General features: G+C 41.6%; 1 long non-coding RNA gene across 19 annotated transcripts in view; it reads right to left on the reverse strand.

Annotated features, from left to right (window-relative positions):
• LOC122216163 overlaps window positions 1-20215 on the reverse strand; it is a 103922-nt gene that overhangs the window by 50470 nt on the left and 33237 nt on the right. For 8 of the 19 annotated variants that reach the window (XR_006200751.1, XR_006200753.1, XR_006200759.1 and 5 more), the window contains one exon: window positions 19858-20053. The exons of 1 other annotated variant lie outside the window; for it this stretch is intronic. This is a non-coding gene — a long non-coding RNA (uncharacterized LOC122216163). Of the gene's footprint in view, window positions 1-4271; window positions 4446-5342; window positions 5347-7516; window positions 7573-8895; window positions 8900-10646; window positions 10882-11105; window positions 11217-16616; window positions 18303-19857; window positions 20054-20215 lie in introns of those variants that run through there. 10 more of the 19 variants (XR_006200744.1, XR_006200747.1, XR_006200761.1 and 7 more) reach the window with 10 other exon arrangements.

Below are 20215 nucleotides of genomic sequence, written 5' to 3' on the forward strand. Positions count from 1 at the left end.
CCTGCATGGCTCAGTTGGTTAAGAGTCTGACCCTTGATTTCAGCTCAGGTCATGATCTCAGGGTCATGAGTTTGAGCCCTGTATCAGGCTCTGCACGGACATGAAGCCAGCTTGGGATTCTCTCTCTCCTTCTTTCTCTGCACACCCCCCCCCCCCCCCCCCGGACGCACATGTGCTCTTTCTCTCTCTCTCTAAAAATAAACTTAAAAAAAAAAAAAAAAAAAAAAAAAAAAAACCTGCCAGTTCAGTGAGAGAGATAGGCATTAATCAAAATATTACATAAACATATCATTACAAACCATGATAAAGGCTTATGAGGGTAAAGTATAGAGTACTAGGGGCATTTAGAACAGGGGGGCCTGATAGGGCTTGAGGGTTCTTAAAAGATTACCTTAGGGACCTCAGGGTCCTTTTAATTCAGCACCTGATCTTCCTTCCCTTCCCCCTCCACTCCCTCCTTCCTTGCTTCCTGTAGTCAGTATTTACTGGTTTTTTTCCCCCTATGTACAAAAGATAATGCTAAGTTATTTATTTCTTTTTCAAAACGTTTATTATTTTGAGAGAGCGTGCACATGCGCACAAGTGGGGGAGGGGCAGAGAGAGAGGGAGAGAGAGAATCCCAAGCAGGCTCCATGTTCAGTGTGGAGCCCAATGTGGAGCTCAATCTCATGATCACTTTGCTAAGTGATCTAATGCTAAGTTCTTCTTCATATGTATGGTCTCATTTGATTCCTACAACAAACTTACAAGTTAGCACTTTTTTAAAAAAAATTTTTTTACATTTATTTATTTGTGAGAGACAGAGAGAGACAGCATGAGCAGGGGAGGGGCAGAGAGAGAGAGGGAAGAGACAGAACCAGAAGCAGGGTCCAGGCTCCAAGCTGTCAGCACAGAGCCCGATGTGGGGCTCGAACCCACGAACCATGAGATCGTGACCTGAGCTGAAGTCGGACGCTTAACCGACTGAGCCAACCAGGCGCCCCATAAGTTAGCACTTTAAAAGGGTCTGATGAGAAAGGCCAAATCATACTTTGTAATGACAGCTATATACAATTCATAATATGAATTAAGACTCTACTGGCTGCAGGTGACAAAAATCCAAATCACACTTTCAAAAATAAAAAAGGAGAGCCTGGATCCATATAAATGAAATGTCCAGAGTGAGACTAACATAGAGTACGGTTAGATCCTGGTACTCAAAAGAAGCCATTCAGGCTCCAACTCCATCTCGTAACTCAGCTCTCATCTGTGTTGGCTTCAGCATTCCCCTTGGGGTGGCAAGATGACCACTTAGGAACCTCAGAGTTATTCACATTCTACAGGCTTGGCAACCCAGTTGGAAAAAAAAAAAAGAGAGAGAGAATTCACTTAATGGTTCCAACAAAAGTCCAGAATCGTAACTGGCCTGAATTTGAGATCATGCCCATACCACCTGCTGTTCTCTGATTGGCATAGTCATGTGTCCTCCCTCTGGAACCAAGGGATGGACTCGACTCCACCAAAACCCAGTCTGAGAATGGAAAAGGACATGGTCCCCCAAAGGAAAATCAGTATGTTCTAACCTAAGAAGAGAGAAATCATGCTGAGCAGTCAAAGTCCACTAAGCACTATTGTCCTCAAAGTTTGGAATAAGAGTGGATTTTAAAACTATACTGTAAGTTCTTCCATCAACTGGGTCTTCCTCCCTAAGACATGAACATGAGTCCTCATTTAGTGTGACAGTGGCTGGATTTGCCATGGTCCTACTCCAGCTGTTCAGAGAACTTGGCTTCTTGCTCTAGGGCACTTATTGGAGTCTTAATAGATACTTACATACTTACTCAGAGCAGTCTCTAAGTCCCAATACTTTGTGGAAGACTTTTCTGCCTCCCTTCAACTCCCAAATGAAGTGCCCTACTCAGTGCCGCTGTGGCCAGCGAAGCTGCAGCTCTCTAGCCCTTTGACCAGCATCACAGGGTCTATGTAAATTATGAGGAAGAAAGGGAATAACAAGCCCTTTGTTGGGAAGTTCTCCTCCCCTTTTGGAGTCTGAACTGAAAATGGCTTCCATTGAGCAGAAAGAGGAATATCAGGGTAGTTCCTGAACTATCTAACAAATAGATCTCCATAAGAAGGATCTTGGGGGAGGATCAAGACTAAACATTCTATGAGTTGTACAGCAAGTACTACAGCAGCAATCAGATGTCAGCTGCAACCACTTTGTGAGCATGTTTTATTTTTTTTTTAATATTTACTTATTTTGAGAGAGAGAGCACACAAGCGTGGGAGGGGCAGAAAAAGGGAGAGAGAGAATCCCAAGCAGGCTCCACACCATCACCACAGAGCCCAACGTGGGTCTTAATCTCATGAACCGTGAGATTGTGACCTGAGCCGAAATCAAGAGTCAGATGCTTAACCAACTAAGCCACCAGCATCCCCAGGCATGTTTTAAAATCAGCCTGGATCCCCCCCATCCAGTGACCCTCCCACAATTTCTGTGAATTCCCAGCAGCTAATGCTTTTGGCTATGATTCCAGCTCCTGTTGCAGGAGTCCTTTTTGGCTATGACTCCAGCTCCTGGTGGATTTTTTATCTCACTCACATCACACTTCCTGAGGCTGATCTCTTTCTTCTGCTCTGAGCTGTCCCCCCAGAGGTGGGACTCAGCTCCCTTCTTCCACGCTTTATCGAAAAGAAAAAAATATGCATACACAGACAGATTTAAAACACTGTGTGTTCATCAGACTTTCCTAAATTTATGAAGAGACAGAGGAGTTTATTGTTATCATGCTTCTTGGCTCCTTTACCCTCTCCAAACATTGCCTATATTTAGAGGGGGGGGGGGGGTCTTCCCTTCCCTCAGGAAACTAAATTCCCCTTATATTATTCAGAGACTTAGCTCTCTATCCCCCTTCCTCTGACATCCAATGACCCATACCTGGAGTCAGCCCCACTGGGAACCATCCACTCCAGGTTCCACTCCTGACCAGCACTGAGGAACAAAAAGAAAATTTGAACTTCACTCTCTCACCACCACCATTCTGTACTGGTGAAGAGAATGGAACGACTTTTTTCCCCTATGAATATGAATTGGCCCACCTTCAGAACAGAACTGGCTGGAGTCAGTTTTGGTTTTAAATAGGTTTCTATTAAACCACTCTATGTAAACTCTCCAGCTCACAGAAAAACCTATGTTACATGTCAGAAACAATTCTCATACACCCATACTGAGGTCTACTGACACTGGTAATGTTATTATGGAAGGCAGTGTTTCTGTCCCAAAATGTTGCCTGTCTTTGAAAGACAAAGAGGGGTTTTTGTTTTTGTTTTTGGCCTTGTGCCACCCTCTGATGGCATTCCTGATGCTTCCAAGCTAGAGTTCTAGAGCCTCAAATTCCAGGGAAATAGGCAAAACTATGGTGTGCACTTCAAGGTCTCCTTTCACCTAGGTTGGCAGGAGCCTGAGACGAAGACTAAAACTGGCTGAGAGGCTTCCCCAAAGGAGAGGCAAGGACAAATGCAAAGAGCAGGTTTCCTCCCAAAATTCAGGCTGGCTCTAAGTCTTGCCTATCTGGGCCAAAAAAGGTAATTTTCTGTTTTCTTCCAAGGTAATGAGCAAGCAAAGCCTCTCAAGCAGAGGAGGCCCCAGCCCTTTCCACTGCATCAGAGGCAACAGGAAAAGAGATTCTACAAGGCCATGAATACTAAAATGCAGCCAATCCTGGGAAAAAAAGAATTCTGAGCTTTGAATTCCTTTGTTCCTCACACCAAGAGGTACAACTGCAGACACCATGGCCCAGTAGCCTCATTTTAGTTTCTGGGAAGGGAAAGGTAGCGAGGCGTCTCTAAATTCTTCTCAGAGGCTAAGATTTATAATACTAGATCAATCTTTTACATAAGAGGAAGACAAAAGTGAACATTTCATTCGTTAATGTTGTAATTAGCAAAATACAGCCTTGGAGTGCCTGGGTGGCTCGGTCAGTTAAGTTCCCAACTCGTGATTTTGGCTCAGGTCATGATCTCATGGTTCGTGAGATGGAGCCCTACATTGGGATCTGCTCTGCACTGACAGCGAGGAGCCTGCTTGGGATTCTTTCTCTCCCTCTGTCTCTGCCCCTACCACTCCTCCATGCACTCATGAGCTCTCTCTCAAAATAAATAAATAAACATTTAAAAATTTTTTTAAAAATACATCCTTAAATATTTTTTAATTCCAAGGAATCTTTTAATAAAATTTAAAACAGCATAAATACATTCCAAATCAAATAGGAATGTTTTTTAAAAATAAATGGGAACACTGTATTCATATTGCTCTGCACCTGCTCCTTTTGCTGATAAAGTTACTTCAAAGTTTTCACAGCCACACAATATTACATAGCACCATATTAATGGATATTTACCAACACAGTGAACATTCCTATCCAGAGGATTCTGTGCTCATTTCTTAAATGAAATTCCAGTTTCATCTGGAATAGATGAAATAGATAAGCTTTTTTAGATGAAATTACAGTTTGCCCTGCTGTGTCTCACCTATTGTATTCTTCACCCATTTTCTATTGGGTTTTTTTTCCTTACTTATTTATAGAAACCTTTTATAGATTGTAGACATTAATCCATCATTACATATATTGCAAAAACTTTCTCCCACTCTGTTGGTTGTCTTCTAACTTTGTTTATAATGACTTTTTTTGCCAGACAGAAGTTTCTCATTTTTGTGTGGCAAAACCAGTTAAAAACAATTTAGAAAGTACTGCCATGGGAACAGTGCACCCTGAGCTCTGAGCCACACAGCCTCTTCTGCTGGGGGCCACACAATCTTGTTTGGGTTCCTGTGCTGAAATGGCTGATTGGGCAATCATTTTCTGAGCTGTTCACTTCTGGCCAGGGTGGTGGTGTAAATGAATCAAGTCAAGAAGGAGCAAAAAGAATTGCTAAGATTTGGTTTGTTTCCAGCTATTTGGAGGCCCTTTCTTAAATGTTTGGAATCATATACTAACAATGTCAAAAGAATCCTGAAACATCAAAAACCCCAAAACATCTTCATAAACAATAATCTGAGTGTTTCCAGACTCTTTTCAAACTGTGTGGGCTTTAGGGCATTGTTTGCTGTCACTGTGCAGGGAAAAATAAATTCCAGACCCCACAGGAACAAAAAGGCTCAAGAGTCTACTGACTCCTAGAGTTTTAAGCAAGAAACCCTTAGTTTCCTTTCAGCCTCTCATAGATAGCACTGACTCAATCTGATCCTGAACAGTTCAAAAACCCCTCGTGGCCAAATAGGATTTTCCCTGCAAGCATTCTTAGCCTGCAAACTCTGCCTAAAGGCCCAGTACTTTGTGGAGATTGTCCCACTTGGCCAGAACCTCTCTCCTCCCACAATTCCACAGTATTGAGGCACACAGTGCAGGCCTAATAGATGGTTCTGGCCTCCTTCCCCTATCTGGGACCTGGCATTCCTTGAGGAACTTGGTTCCAGGCAGTGAAGGTTCTGCCATAAAATCATTTTTCAGTACCCAGTAGTACCAAGAGGAGAAACAGATGGTCTGTCTCAATGTGGCTTCAAAGCCATTACACCTACAACCTTACCAAAAAAATCCTTTCTTTGCCAAAGTCTGTACCAAACAACCACACTCTTCCTCACTGCTGTCAGCTCCTGACCTCTTGGTCATCAAGACCTTTGGCTCCTTGATCACAGTCTGCTTTTACACTCCAAGTCAGACCTTTTGCCTGGTAATGATCTCCTATATCTTTCTACATTTCTACCTCTCCTTGTCTTTACTTCTACAGCTTCATTCTTCAACTTCATTGAGATTTCCAGCCCCTTGACACCCAACCCCATCATTTAGTTGCCTATCAGTCCTTCCCTAAATTCAGTCCGTTCTCTAACCAACTGGACAACAACCACTTTATTACCAATATCCTAGACCCCATTATTCCAAGTCTTCCACTTGCCCCACAAAACACAGCTCCCAGTTGAATACAAATGTCCTCTGCTTTAATCCTGCTGAATACTGCTAAAACCACGATTAAGTCATGAAGGCTGCTTCCTCTAAGAAGTCATTGTCTGCAACATTACCTAGACCTTCAGTGCTACTCAGCTATCCACCTACATGTCTTCAGATCACTGTCATTGGCTCAACAGCTTTTAAAAACTAAGTCATTGTCCCCACTATACCACCTGCTCCTATCAGATGACTTTAATTTCTTCTGTCCAGAGAAAACAAAGCCAAACAGAAGGAAACTCCAACTTTCTGTCTCTCCCAAATCTCAACAAATCCCTCTGCCCCATCACATCCTTTGTCCCTATTAAATGAGACTAGAAAATGCTCAACAGAGTGCTAGCAAAAGGTAAGAAGTTATAAATGGTGGTGATGGTGGTGATGGAGTTAAATTCAGTGGTAGCCTTTGTCCTTTCTTTAGTTCAAGTTTAATCTCCCCACCAGTGTTCAGGATATAGTAGACCCTTTCCCACAGGGGCCTTGCTCAATTTTTTTTTTTTCTCTTTTCTACCTTCAACTTCTCCCTCTCAACTGGCTCTTTCCCCCACAGCACAGGGACATGCATGGATCTCAAAAAATAAATAACCCTCCATAGACCTTGCATTCTCCCTTCACTTTTCTCATTTCATAAACAAGCTTCATGTAAGACTGGCCTCCCTGACTGGGTCCATACCCTTGCCTCCATTTGCTAGCTGCAGAGGTACTGTCTAGTAAAAGAAAATGGACTGCTCTTATTTGCCAAAGGTCTGCTCTTTGGGAAACTGCTTTAGAGATTAGCAAAGAAGCAAAGAAAATACATTATGTTGCTATTAATTCAAAGTTTTAATAATATGAATAAAAATAAATTTTAATAATATAAATGAGAATAGACTTACCTTTGTATCAATACTACCTCCAACTAGAGTATAAGCTAGATTATTTAAAATGTTCTTTAAAACAAAGAAACCTGGGATGCCTAGCTGACTCAGTCAATAGAGCATGCAACTCTTGATCTCAGTGTATTGAGTTCAAGCCCCACGTTGGGCATGGAGTCTACTTAAAAACAGGATAGGATAGGATAGGATAGGATAGGATAGGATAGGATAGGATAGAATAGAATAGAATAGAATAGAATAGAATAGAATAGAATAGAATGGAAAAAAATAAAATAAAATAAAATAAAATAAAATAACCTGTTTTCACAAAAGCACCCTGATTCTCTAAATCTAAAAACTAGAAACAATCTCTCCTCTGAGTTCCCACAGCATTGTCTGTACCTGTAATACCCTACCACTTCATCTTCAGTTATTATAGAACTCTCTGCCGTTAATATATATTTGATAAATTAATATATTTTACAAGTACCTATTCAGATAATTCTAATCAAATAAATTCAAATCAATCTAATCAAATCAATCTAATATTGCCTAATTAAATCAGCCCCCCTGAAGAATCTCTATTGACATTTTGCTAACTTAATATAAGGCTTTTTTTTTTTTAACACATTGAATTTAATAAAGTTGCATTCAATCACTCACATCCTGCAATTTTTCACTTACTTAAATGTGCCTTGCAAAGTCTCAAATACTGAGGTCATTATCACTTTGGGTCCAGTCTGAGAAGACAAAGGTAAAAGTCAGTGAGGTAGGAATTACCCAATCCAAAGGCTGTGAGTGGGGCATTCAGGGGGAAGGAATGCATTTTTCCTCTCCCTTACCTAAAAAATACCCAAGAAATGCTCCTCCTGGAGGGACTGAGACTTCCTTTCACACAATGTCTACTCCCTTCTGCTTCAATTACTTTCACATAATCTGAATGTCAGCTCAACAAAGACACAGCTTTGCCCTGCTGGACCTCCCAAAGTTTGCTCCTATCTGAAATAAGGAAGTTTGCCTAGAAAATCTACAAAGTTTTTTATGTAAATAACTGCACATTACTTACAGTGTGAAAATCAAATTTTACTTTGAAAAGCAAGTTCAATGCTTAAAGAAACCCAGTTGTAAATTCTTTTGTGATACGGAAGAATCTTCACATCCACAACCACCCCCAACATAACTGTTAGATTATCTACATGAGACCAATAATTCTCCTAAAGCAGGACACTGAGATGGGTATTAGGAGCTTCTTCCAAAGCACTGACATTCCTGCCCACACAGTCCCTCTGTAGAAGCCAGTCCTAATCCTTACCAAGGCAGAATTATGGGCTTAAAAGACTGTGCTAAGGGTAAAAAAGGTAGCCAGGAAGCACAGGCCAGGGCCAGGTGACAGGCTCCAGTCCCTTTGGAGCCAGAGCCAGAACCTCCCAGTTTGCTTTACCCTTGCAGAGGGTGTAATTTCCAGCAGGCTAAAAATCGCCAATGGCATACAGCCAGAGGGCAGGGCCAGGCTGGGTAAGCAAAAGTCAGCGATGAGCCAGAGAGACTCCAGATTTAGAATGTAAGCAGTAAAGAAGGGTAGTAGAGAGCCTCCTACAGAGGACTTATAAAGTAGCTGCCCTCTTTGGGTAAGATCCAGGTTGCCAATAGGAAATCTCCTACCTCTATGGGCCTCATCACTTGCTCCAGAGACTTTCTCAGCAGCCTCATGTTTTTTAGAAAGAGATCAGCCTACTGATTTTAGAAACATCCCTCCCCTGTGGAGTCAACAGCTCAAGAGCAGAAACTTCCCATGGTACCTCTGTTTCCTCCCTCCCCAATACAAAATCCATGTGATAAGATTAGTCCCAAAACCACCCAAGCCAACCTATAGTATCAAGCTGTCGGAAGATTGTTTTACACAGTTCAACATGCCTCAGGGATAAAGATTCCTTCAGTCCTTGACTTGCTCACTCACTCATTCAGCCAGAGCTGTCTGACTGCCCACTATGCTCCAAGCACAGGGCTGCAAAGACACCTTACAGGATTCTTAGCAGATACCAGTCTAGCAATTACCCAAGAACCTCTCTAAAGTAGACCCTGTTGGTTCAGAATTTCTGACAGGAGATAACTTCTTTTTGTGTTTGTGCTATCAGGAAGGGGTTAGCAAAAATATTTAATTGCATAAATATGATTATCAGTTGGAAAACTGAAGTAACTTAAGAGAATTCTGATTTTCTACTCATTAAAGCACGTCGTCTTAGGATCTCTACTAGTTAGTACATATATACATAAGTGAATTAACATGTGACTCCAAAAGTAAACAAACTTAATGACTTCACAAAAAAATTTTTTTTCCACATAATTAAAGCAGACAAGACCTTCCCTCATAGGTCTAAGTCAATATGCTTCTACTATATTTCTTTCAAAAGAATGAAGCCAGAATTCAATAAACTACTAAGTCACCACACCAACTTGGCTGTAACCAAATTGGCCAACCTTACATCCAAAACACCTCCAGCTATTTGAAAAGATCAGGACTTCTTTTTTCCCCTTAAGTTCAATAGAACACCCGACATTCTCTGGTTTAGAGGAATGTCAGGACCTACAAGGGCCAAGAGGATAGGACAATGACCATGAGTAGCATGGTATCTTCCCTGGCTGTCTTCTTCCTCCCAACTCTTCACTGTGGCTATCCCTAGCTCTAGGCTGCCACTTTTGCTCCAGTCTTTTTCTCCTTGGAAAATTCATCTCTAAAATGGAAAGTGGAGAATGAGAAACGGAATCTGAGGCCTCAATACCTGAGGTTTGAGTCCTAATTCTACTCTCTGAGATTCAGTGTCCACATAAAGGAAGAAAAAAAATAATGCATAGCATACAAGACTGTGTTAGCCAAGTCACTATACAATGGCCTTTGTAAATTGCAGAGTGATCTCTAAACAATGTTGTGGCTGCTGTTTTACTATGGTGATTACTGCTCACTCCTACCTCCTCCCAAGCTCTACTCTCAGGTTCCAGTTGACACCAGTACCCCACACTCCTCTCCAGAGTCTGTTAAGACTACCAACAAGAAAGGGAGAACCAACACAATACCACCCTCACCCAAACATCTCAAAAGGTCAAATCTAGAGTCCCACTCATACTTATTACCTCTGCTTTAGAAGTACCTTTTTCTCTAAATGGGAATTCTTGGCCTACAGAATACTTCCTATTGGCCCTTGAAATTCAATTCCAAGAAACAAATTTGTCTCCCCCTTCTAGAAGAGTGGTTCTCCTTTCCAGCTACCCTCTTTTTGTCATGTCGAGTAATTTTCCAACTTCAAAGGGTAGACACACACTTTGATATAATATAACTAACTGTCTGGTTTCAACCAACCCACCACCTCAAGTCAGAATCTGTTTCCTTTTTCTAAGATTTTATTTTATTATTTTAAATTTCTTAAAAATGTTTATTTTTGAGAGAAAGAGTGCAAGCAGGGGAGGGGCAGAGAGAGGGGGAGACACAGAATCTGAAGCGGGCTCCAGGCTCTGAGCTGTCAGCACAGAGCCCGACGTGGGGCTCGAACTCACAGAGTGTGAGATCATGACCTGAGCTGAAGTTGGACACTCAACCAACTGAGCCATCCAGGCACCCCTAATATTTTATTTTTTAAGTAATCTCTACACTCAATGTGGGGTTTGAATTTACAACCCTGAGATCAAGAGTCACGCGCTCTACCAACTGAAAAAGCCAGGCACCCCTATTTTTTAAGTGCCTTTTTTTTTCTGAATCAGAAAATTTCTGTTAACAATGTGTTGTATGATTTTTTAAATATATACACATAGCTACAGCTGTATTTATTTCAATCAAAACAGGTTCGTTTGCTACATATTTTTTCCTGTATACACTGTAGGCACCTTTCTATGTCAATAATTATATATTGGGGAGCCTCAGTAGCTCAGTTGGTTGAGCATCCAACTCGTGATTTTGGTTCAGGCGATGATCCCTGGGTTGTACTGAGCGTGGAGCCTGCTTGGGATTCTGTATTCTGTTTCTCTCCTTCTGCCCGTCTCTCCTGCTCATGTTCTCTCTCAGAAAAAAAAAATAATAATAAAATATACATATATATACACAACTTATATATATTATATATATACATTATATATTAATATATAACATATTTATTGTAAGTATATATTATATAATATATAGTTTATATATATTATAAATACATATTATATATAACATAAAAATATATATATTATATATATGCATATGTATGTATTTACTTAATTTATCATTGTATGGACTTACCACAGTTTATTTGGCCAATCTTCTGATGGCCATTTTGACTGCTTTATAAATTCTGTAGTGACAAATATCCTCATAAACATATCTCTGTACACTTGCCATGGGGATAAATACCTAGAAGTCAAATTGCTAGTTTAAGAGTGTGTACTTCAAATTCGATACATACTGCCAAACTGAACTTCAGAGAGACTACATGAGTTCCAAACTGTAGTCAGTAATAAGTATTTTTTTTTCTTTTTAATATGTGTCAACCTAACAGCTGGAAAGTGAGGTCTCATTTCTATTTGTATTTTCTATATTGTAAGTGAAACAGCCTTTTTCTATAAGGTTTTACAAGTCATTTATTCACCTATGACTTTGGTCCATTTCCTTTTTGTTTTTACTTTTTTCCTATTGATTTATAAGAGCTTTGTGCACACAGATATGTTGAAAACTCTTTTTAACCAGTTTGTCAACTACTTTTTATTTTGCTTATGGTGTTTGTTTTAATTTTTTTTTTAAGCTAATACCCCACACTTTTTCCTTTATCATTTCTGCCTTGGGTGCCACACTAAAATAACTCTTTTCAAGGGGTGCCTGGGTGGCTCAGTTGGTTGAGTGTCTGACTTCAGCTCAGGGCATGATCTCACAGTCTGTTGAGTTCGAGCCCCGCGTCGGGCTCTGTGCTGACAGCTTGGAGCCTGGAGCCTGCTTCAGATTCTGTGTCTCCCTCTCTCTCTGCCCCTCCCCAGCTCACGCCCTGTCTCTATCTCAAAAATAAATAGAAACACTAAAAATAAATTAAAAATAAAATAAAATAACTCTTTTCTGCTATACTTGTTACTTTAGTTTTTGTTAAGAACCTTTAACTGGGGTGCCTGGGTGGTTCAGTCGGTTAAGCGTCCGTTTTCAGCTCAGGTCATGATCTCGGGGATTCACAGTTCGAGTCCCATGTCAGGGTCTGTGCTGACAGCTCAGAGCCTGGAGTCTGCTTCAGATTCTGTTTCCCCCTCTCTCTGCCCCTCCCCCCACTCACACTCTTTCTCTCTCTCAAAAATAAACATTTAAAAAAAAAAAAAAACACCTTTAATCTATCTAGAATTTATTTTGCTAGAAAGTGACAGGGGTTTTTTTTCCCCGCCCAAATGGTTAGACATTTATCCTAAACACTATCCTTTCCCACTAAAACCTAGATCTGGACTTCCTAATCTACTTTGAGCTCTGCTCACCAAGAAAAATTCTTGTCTCCAGTTGGAATACTTTTTTCATCGCCCACAACAGGTTTTACGTAGGCTGCTGCCTATACACACATTGTTGCATTTGCCTGGAACATCCTCTCACCTGCCCTACACAGTTCCTTCAAAACAAAACCATTTCTGAGATAAGAAGTAAATGCTGGGGTGCCTAGGTGGCTCAGTCAGTAGAGCATGTGACTCCTAATCCCAGGGTCCTGAGTTCAAGCCCCAAATTGGGCACAGAGCTAGAAGAAGAAGGAAGGAAGGAAGGAAGGAAGGAGGAGGAGGAGGAGGAGGAGGAGGAGGAGGAGGAGGAGGAGGAGGAGGAGGAAGAGGAGGAGGAGGAGGAGAAAAAGTAGTAGTAGTAAATGCTATTTAAAACAAGAAATGCTTTCAAAGGAGAGATATAATGTAAAATAACACATCAGATACTTTGTGTGGCTAAAGAAGTAGATGAACTTTTTACTCAGCTGAGCCATTCAGTGGGCTTTGGACATACAGATGTGAGTTTGGGAGAAACAGTAGAATTCATTTATTTTGCATAATAGAGTAAGAAATATCTGGAATGTTTAGTGGCAACAGAAAAAGAGAAGATTTTAAGCGATCAAAACCATATACATGGGTGATATGAATAGTAGTGAATCCCTAATGGAGAGGTAGACAAAAAAGACTTTAAGGGACAGGGACAGCCAATATTAGAATTCAAGTTGCTTGCTTTGCTGCAATATAAAGTCTGCTACACACATAAAGGCTTTAGCTGGGAAATATTTGAGTTCTACATCTGGGTCAATATGGATGGAAACAGGTACAGCATGCTTGAGACGGTAAGACCATCTATAATCTGAACTAATTTGGTGGAAGAAAGAGCTCAAAATTAAAATGACCATCAATACATGAGCTCCCAGGAATTTGAAGAATCTTGGTAAAGGAATCAGACCCTACATCTAGACTCCAGATGTAGAATGGCACTTTCAGCCAAATTTTTAAAGGAAAAGATAGCTCCTGCTAACTAATGGGTTACATAAGGATACTCAATCCTTAGAAGCTTTTAAAAAGAACCAAGTGAGTGAGGTTCAGTGCTGATTTGCAGAAGAAATCAGTGGGGGAGGAGCCAATTACTCTGCTTGCACAAGTAGTAAACTAAGGATTATATCCCATCCCTTCCTCACTCCACATGTTCCCATAGGGGTATTTTGGTCCCTACACCACTTAGGGTGTCCTTGGTCAACTCTCCCCTCTTCCATGAAAGTTTCTCCTAAGGTTTTAGCTCTCAGATGATTCCTTTCCAAAATGTCCATTTACTTAGAATCTGAACCTCAGTGTAACCTTTGTGGGTTTTTTTTTCTATTTGTTAACTTCTCTGTTGAATTCAGCTATAGATGCCTTGTAGACAAGAACTCCAACAAGAAAGAAAGAAAGAAAGAAAGAAAGAAAGAAAGAAAGAAAGAAAGAAAGAAAAAGAAAGAGGAAGAGAAGGAGAGAAAGGGAGGGAGAGAATGAGAGGGAAAGACAGAGGGAAGGATGGACATTCTAAACATCTTCCATTATACTCAGAGCTTCCTTAATTCCTGGTGGACAAATAGTGGAAGATAGTGATATAGAAGTAAGCTTACTAATGACCATGGATGGTGATGCTCTAAGTCAAGAACAAAGGAGGAATAGGTATAGGAAGAAATAGAGGAATGGGGAAAGAGGATGGCATAATGAAAATATAATTTGGCTTGGGACATGCTAAGTTTAAAGCACCTAGGGGAAGTCTGAGTGGCTCAGTTGGTTATGCATCCAACTCTTGATTTCAGCTCAGGTCATGATCTAAAGGTCGTGAGATTGAGCCCTTGTCAGGCTCATGCTGGGTGTGGAGCCTGCTTAAGATTCTCTCTCTCCTTCTCCCCTTCCCCTGCACATGTTCTCTCTCTCAAAAAACAAAAACAAAAAACAAAACGATAATAAAATACCTAAGAACCAGGTTATGATGGCAACTGTGTTTGGTCATCACGAGTCAGGAACTCAGAAGAGAGATTTAAGAGTTTTTAACATATCAGTGGTAGCTAAAACCATAAGCACAGGTGACATCACCCAGGGATAGTATATAAAGGGAGAGGAGAGGGGGCTAAGGATAGATTCTTAGGAAATGTCTTCATGTAGGAAGCCTGTAGGAGAAAATAAGCCTTTGCAGTTATAGGAAGTTATGGTTATCATGTCTGTAAATAGTCATGTGCCAATACTTATAAATACCTACGGATGGACCAAATAACTGGCTCTACAGAACACCTCCAAAGGCCCATTTCAAGCCTTCTTTCAACCTTGCTGTGAGCCCACTCCCTGATCTTCACAGTTAAAACCAGAGTATTTCAGAGGAAGTGGCAGAATGGACAAGAGCCACGGACCAAGGCCTCCAGAGTGGGGCTTGTGGGTGGAAGATGCTATGTTGGATGTTCAAAGAACATCATACCTAAGGGCAGGATCAAAGCTAAGCCTTTGTGTACAGTTTGTTTCATGATTAGCTCATCCAACCGAGTTAAGTTTGGTCAGAGATCTCACTCATGACAGTAAAGACACATACATCAGGGTCTCAAAGAAATTTTTTTAATCAGAAGTCTTAGTTGGAGATTTCTGTTTCAAGCGGTCTTTTCCTGGTTGTCCTGATTGACAACAGCATACAGAGGAAGTGGCTAGCTTCCTCTTTGGTTACCAGCTCTGCAGGCTGGAGCTCCTGGCACTTGGTCACCTACCTGCCAGATTTAAATGCTCTCCACCTGAAAGACTGCCCTGCCCACAGTGCATGGGTTTATCTCCAGTGGGGAGATAAGGATTGGGGGAAAAAAAACAGTCTGGCATGCCTATGAGCTATAGAGGGATTTCACAGGAAAAGCAGAAAATTTACAATGTCATAATCATTCTATCCCACTTGGCACTGATCTTATATGTGAAGTCGAAGTCCTAAACTAGCAGTGAGACTTGAGACTGACGCTAAGATGAATATTGCCAGAGTGGGAGCGAAGGGGTGTTCAGGAGTGCTAGAAAAATCCTTGAAGACCTCAAACCTGCGGAAAAAAGCCTTAGAGAAGCCTCCTTCCTTGGATTTAGAAGCTGATGATGGTATCACCCCATTCACTACTTCCTGTATCTGAAGGAAAAAGGAAGAAGATCCGAACATCCGAACTTGTTCTCTGAACAAGGAGAAAGAATGTAGAATCCTTACTCTTCCCCACCTTAGAGCTCCGCTCCAGATCAGAGCTGTCTTTATGCAGACACACAGTTAAGTAGTCAAATACATGATGTGATTCCATCAGAAAGACTGGTAAATAGTAGGTGCTCAGTGGGCATTTGTTGAATGAAAAGCACCAGGAGAGATTTACTACTTCCAAATAATGTTTTTTCACTGACTGTTCACATTACCTTCACCTGGAATTCCTCCCATTTGATGTCCATTCCTTTAGTATAAAGCCTCATACTTTCCAAAACTGTGTTCCACCAAACACCATATCCTGTGAGATTTTAATATTCCTTCAAAAAAATGGTTCTCTGGTTAAATAAGTTCGGAAAATGTTATATTCTCTATTTCCCTTTTGAAGCCTTTTTTTTTTTTTTTTTTAACGTTTATTTATTTTTGAGACAGAGAGAGACAGAGCATGAACAGGGGAGGGGCAGAGAGAGAGAGGGAGACACAGAATCCGACACAGGCTCCAGGCTCTGAGCGGTCAGCACAGAGCCCGACGCGGGGCTCGAACTCACGGACCGTGAGATCATGACCTGAGCCGAAGTCGGCCGCTTAACCGACTGAGCCACCCAGGCGCCCCTGAAGCTTTATAAATACATATTAAAAGCTGTTTTTGAGGCAGAGGCAGTAGGAGAACTTGAATGAAATTCAGGACTGGGCCTGACTAAGCTAAGAAGCTTGTTCCAGAAGTGCAGCTGAGCAGACCAGCATGACATCCAATTAGCCCAAAGAGCAGTAGGCAAAGTTCAGGGTGGTCAACAAATGGGAGATCTGTGCATGGGCAAGACTCTACCTACCAAAGCCTAGATACAAGAAAAGTCTCGGGGCGCCTGGGTGGCTCAGTCGGTTAAGCGTCCGACTTCGGCTCAGGTCACGACCTCGCGGTCCGTGAGTTCGAGCCCCGTGTCGGGCTCTGTGCTGACTGCTCAGAGCCTGGAGCCTGCTTCAGATTCTGTGTCTCCCTCTCTCTCTGACACTCCCCCGTTCATGCTCTGTCTCTCTCTGTCTCAAAAATAAATAAACATTTTAAAAAAAAAATTAAAAAAAAAAAAAAAAAAGAAAAGTCTCTAGTATCAGAGAAGTGACCTGACCTTAGAGAGGCTGGAAAGCAAAAGCCCCAGCCCCTGTTGAGGGGTTGACAGCAGAGTTCTAGTCCAAGATAAGACTAGGGGGTCAAGGCAGGACAACTGGACAGATCTTTGTCTTCTTAGGGAAAAGACAAAATAAAGGTGAGATGGAAGAGAGGCAGAGAGTAGTGGACATAGGTGTCGTTCACAGTATAGTAAACCTATCCAGGAGTCCCTCCCTGCTGGGGGCACTGGCTACAAAGTCCTGGTGATCAGCAGATCCTAGCTACATCACTAGATCTTCTGCATGGGTGTGGTGGTTGGGGAGACAGGAAGGGGTGTGATATATCCAGACACTTCTACAGAGTTGCACTAATTTCACAAAGAAGAGAGGTCCAGACCCTGTCAAATTTCAGGAGGTGAGGGGTGGAGACCATTCCTAGAATAGCCTTCTGGGAAATGTGTTGGAAGGACCCCAGAGGCCTGAATGAAGCCAAAAGTCTGATCCAAAACAAAATGCTCTACACTTAGGGTAGGAACATGGATAGAGTAGAAGTTGAAGCAAGTGGGTGAAGGGCATCCTCTGAACCCAACTGTGAGGAGCTGGGAAAGGCATGAAGATTTAAGTTGCTTCTGTCGAAGACTCCCTGGGGGAGAAAAGATGTGAGAATTAGATTACTAAGGCAGTTTGAGAGCAGTGCTAGAAGAAAGATGATGAACAGTCAACTAGAAAAGCTCTCTTTGGAGGAATTCAAGCCAAAAAAGCTGTAGATCTGAATCAAAGGCTCTATGCTGGCAGCCTCTGGATTAGTTATTCTGGCTCCACCAAAGTTAGTGGACAAGGGGGAACTGCACCTTTGCACGGACACCCCAAATGCTTTGTCATTCCTTTTTATGTGGCTTATTTTGCTTTCTGGTAAAGCCCTATCTCAGCACAACATATTGGGAAATCAAGACCAGAAGTTGTCTGCGACCAGCAGCCTCTGAGGAAGTGCCCTGCCCATGTTGTCATCAGCAGCCTCTTTTGCGCCACCATTTTACATCACTTCTGGGAAGCTGCCTCCTACTTCCTAAGATCTATGCCAGTCTTGTCTGAGGACATCACAGCAAACCACAGACCATCACACTCCTTGTTACATTCTGCCTGTCAGCTATTCTCCAGACAACATCATGCCTAAATTCTTCATATCTTCGTTTTTAATAGGGTCTCGAAGACTTAAATTAAGGGAAATAAATTTCACTTGCTGAATTCCAAGCACTAGCAAAGAGCTGAAGTAAGTCTCAGAGGGGCAAGACACATTCTTGGTGCCCCTGAAATTATACCACTTGACAATCCAGCCTTGTTTCTTCTTATTCCATCACCTGACACACTCAAGCTGTCTCCTCTGCCAGCCCAGAGGCCAGGCTCCCCTGGACCTAAGCCAGCAACCACTGCCATCTGGTCTCCCTTAGAAAGGCAAAAGAGAGACACCTCTTGTTTACTCAGTAATAATTCACCGTAATAGTCACATAACAGGTGCCACCAGCTCCAGTACATACAGTAAGGGCACACCACACCCTCACCTCTGCCCCCATCATAGCTTACTCCTTGGGTCACATCAATAAATGTTATCTGGAGAATAGGATAAGTGCCTCTTAAGCAGTAAACCAGAGTTACCAGTGGTGTTTTGACACTTGTGGATTACACTGCAATGAAGACCTAGAGGTAAAGAACAAAGACTTTTTTAAAATCCTCCCCTGGAGCCAATTGGTATCTTTCCCACATATGTTGTTGCAGCATCTCTATATATAGAACCTAGCATTCTATAAACAAGATGCTCTGGCTAAACACGTCTCAACAAGTAAAACTGTGAGGCAGAGAAAGATGGCATCTCTCCCATCTTCTCTGCCTTCCCTACCCTCTTTCCTTAAATCTTGTCAGAGACAGACAAGCTCTATGAAAACAGCATGGGCTTTGGAACTGGACAGACCTGAGGAGAAGTAAATCCTAGCTCAGCCTTTTATTAGCTGTCTGACATTGGGCAAGTTACATAACTTCTTTGACTATCAGCTTGCCCATGTGAAAAAATGAAGATGATACTTCATTGGTTTCCATTATGATAATTAGGTAAGAAAACATATGAAAAAGAAAAAGAAGAAAAAAAAAAGAAAACATATGAAAAGCGTCTAACATATGCCTGGCTCTCCAGGGATAAAGAGTTTGTTCTCTCCCATCTAGTTCATCATGTACCTGGTGCCCTAATGTTATTCTCTAGCTGTCCAAGGCCAAGGTGTGTGCCCCACACAAACCTAGCCTTCTTTTCCTAAGCCTTATCAGTTTCCATCCCTTAGAACTGATCTAATCACACTATTAAAAGGAAAGCAATTCTGATGAAATGAATTCAAGTAAAATGTGGATGTTGCTGGGTTCCTATATTAATTCTGTACGTGTAGGATTTCTACATTTAAAAAAAAAGAGTTACAGAGGTGCTTGACAGGCTCAGTTGGTGGAGAGTGTGACTCTTGATCTCGGGGTTGTGAGTTCAAGCCCCACATTGGGTACAGAGATTACTTAAAATAACAAAAATCTTTAAAAACTAAAAAAAATAATAATAAAATAAAAATAGAACTAGAAATTCAAATGAAAGGCAGGACACCTAATGATGAGCTTTTCTAGATCACAATGCCAGCCTCTCTCTCTACAAGCATGGCCCACCCACATCACTCTGTGCTGAAGATGAGAAACCATGAGAGCTAAAGGACATCATCTCCGATTGTCAAATGTCTCACCTCAAATCAACAGGTCCAGAAAAGAACTTAGGAGCCTTTGCTACCACATCTTCTCTGGCCACCATACACCACTTCCTTAGCCAAGAAGCTACAGTGGTGCTTTAATCCTATGATGTTTCCAACACTATTCTAAGTTCTTTTAAATGAAGCAGCAATAGATTTGATCACGGTTACAGCCTTAGAATAGCCTATAGGAGGCCTGGGCTCTACTTCCAGAAACATACCTTGCTTCTCTGAATGGTTTCAACAGTCAGATTAATACAGGTGGCAGAGTGGGACTGTGTCTTGACTTCTTAGTGATCCAGAAACGAGGACCACAGAGACACTTCTGGGCTTTCCACATACAGCATCACAGAAGCAGATTATTACAACTAAAAAAGGCCTAAGTGTAATCACTTGGCACAATGTACTATGCTGCCTATAAATCACAATTCAGTATGGGAGTTCTCTGAGGTACTCTTTAGCAACGTGCATGTTCTACTTACTTGACTTTCTTGGCAAGCCCCCAGGAAGCATGAGGCACTAGCATAGGCTGGGATTTCAGGAGCCGGATCCCCCTCTGGGGTGAAAGAGGCTGGCTGGCAACTTTAGCAGATAGAATAAAGAGAAAAAGAAGGTGAAGTCCAAGGTGAGGAAAGGACTGATCCAGGCAGGATTATCCAATAGCATGTGCTTAGAGAACTGGAAAAGCAGAGACAAAAACAGATATTTCAAATTATATTGATCTAATTAGTCATCATGGTAAAAATCAGAATTTTGCTGGATTTTCCTTATACTTATTTTGTGTTTAATATTGTTTCATTTCTTCATTCAATATACATTTCTTGAGGGGCTAGTAAGTAC

The sequence above is a fragment of the Panthera leo genome, chromosome A3 (genome assembly GCF_018350215.1).
Source record: "Panthera leo isolate Ple1 chromosome A3, P.leo_Ple1_pat1.1, whole genome shotgun sequence".
Classification (NCBI taxonomy): domain Eukaryota; kingdom Metazoa; phylum Chordata; class Mammalia; order Carnivora; family Felidae; genus Panthera; species Panthera leo.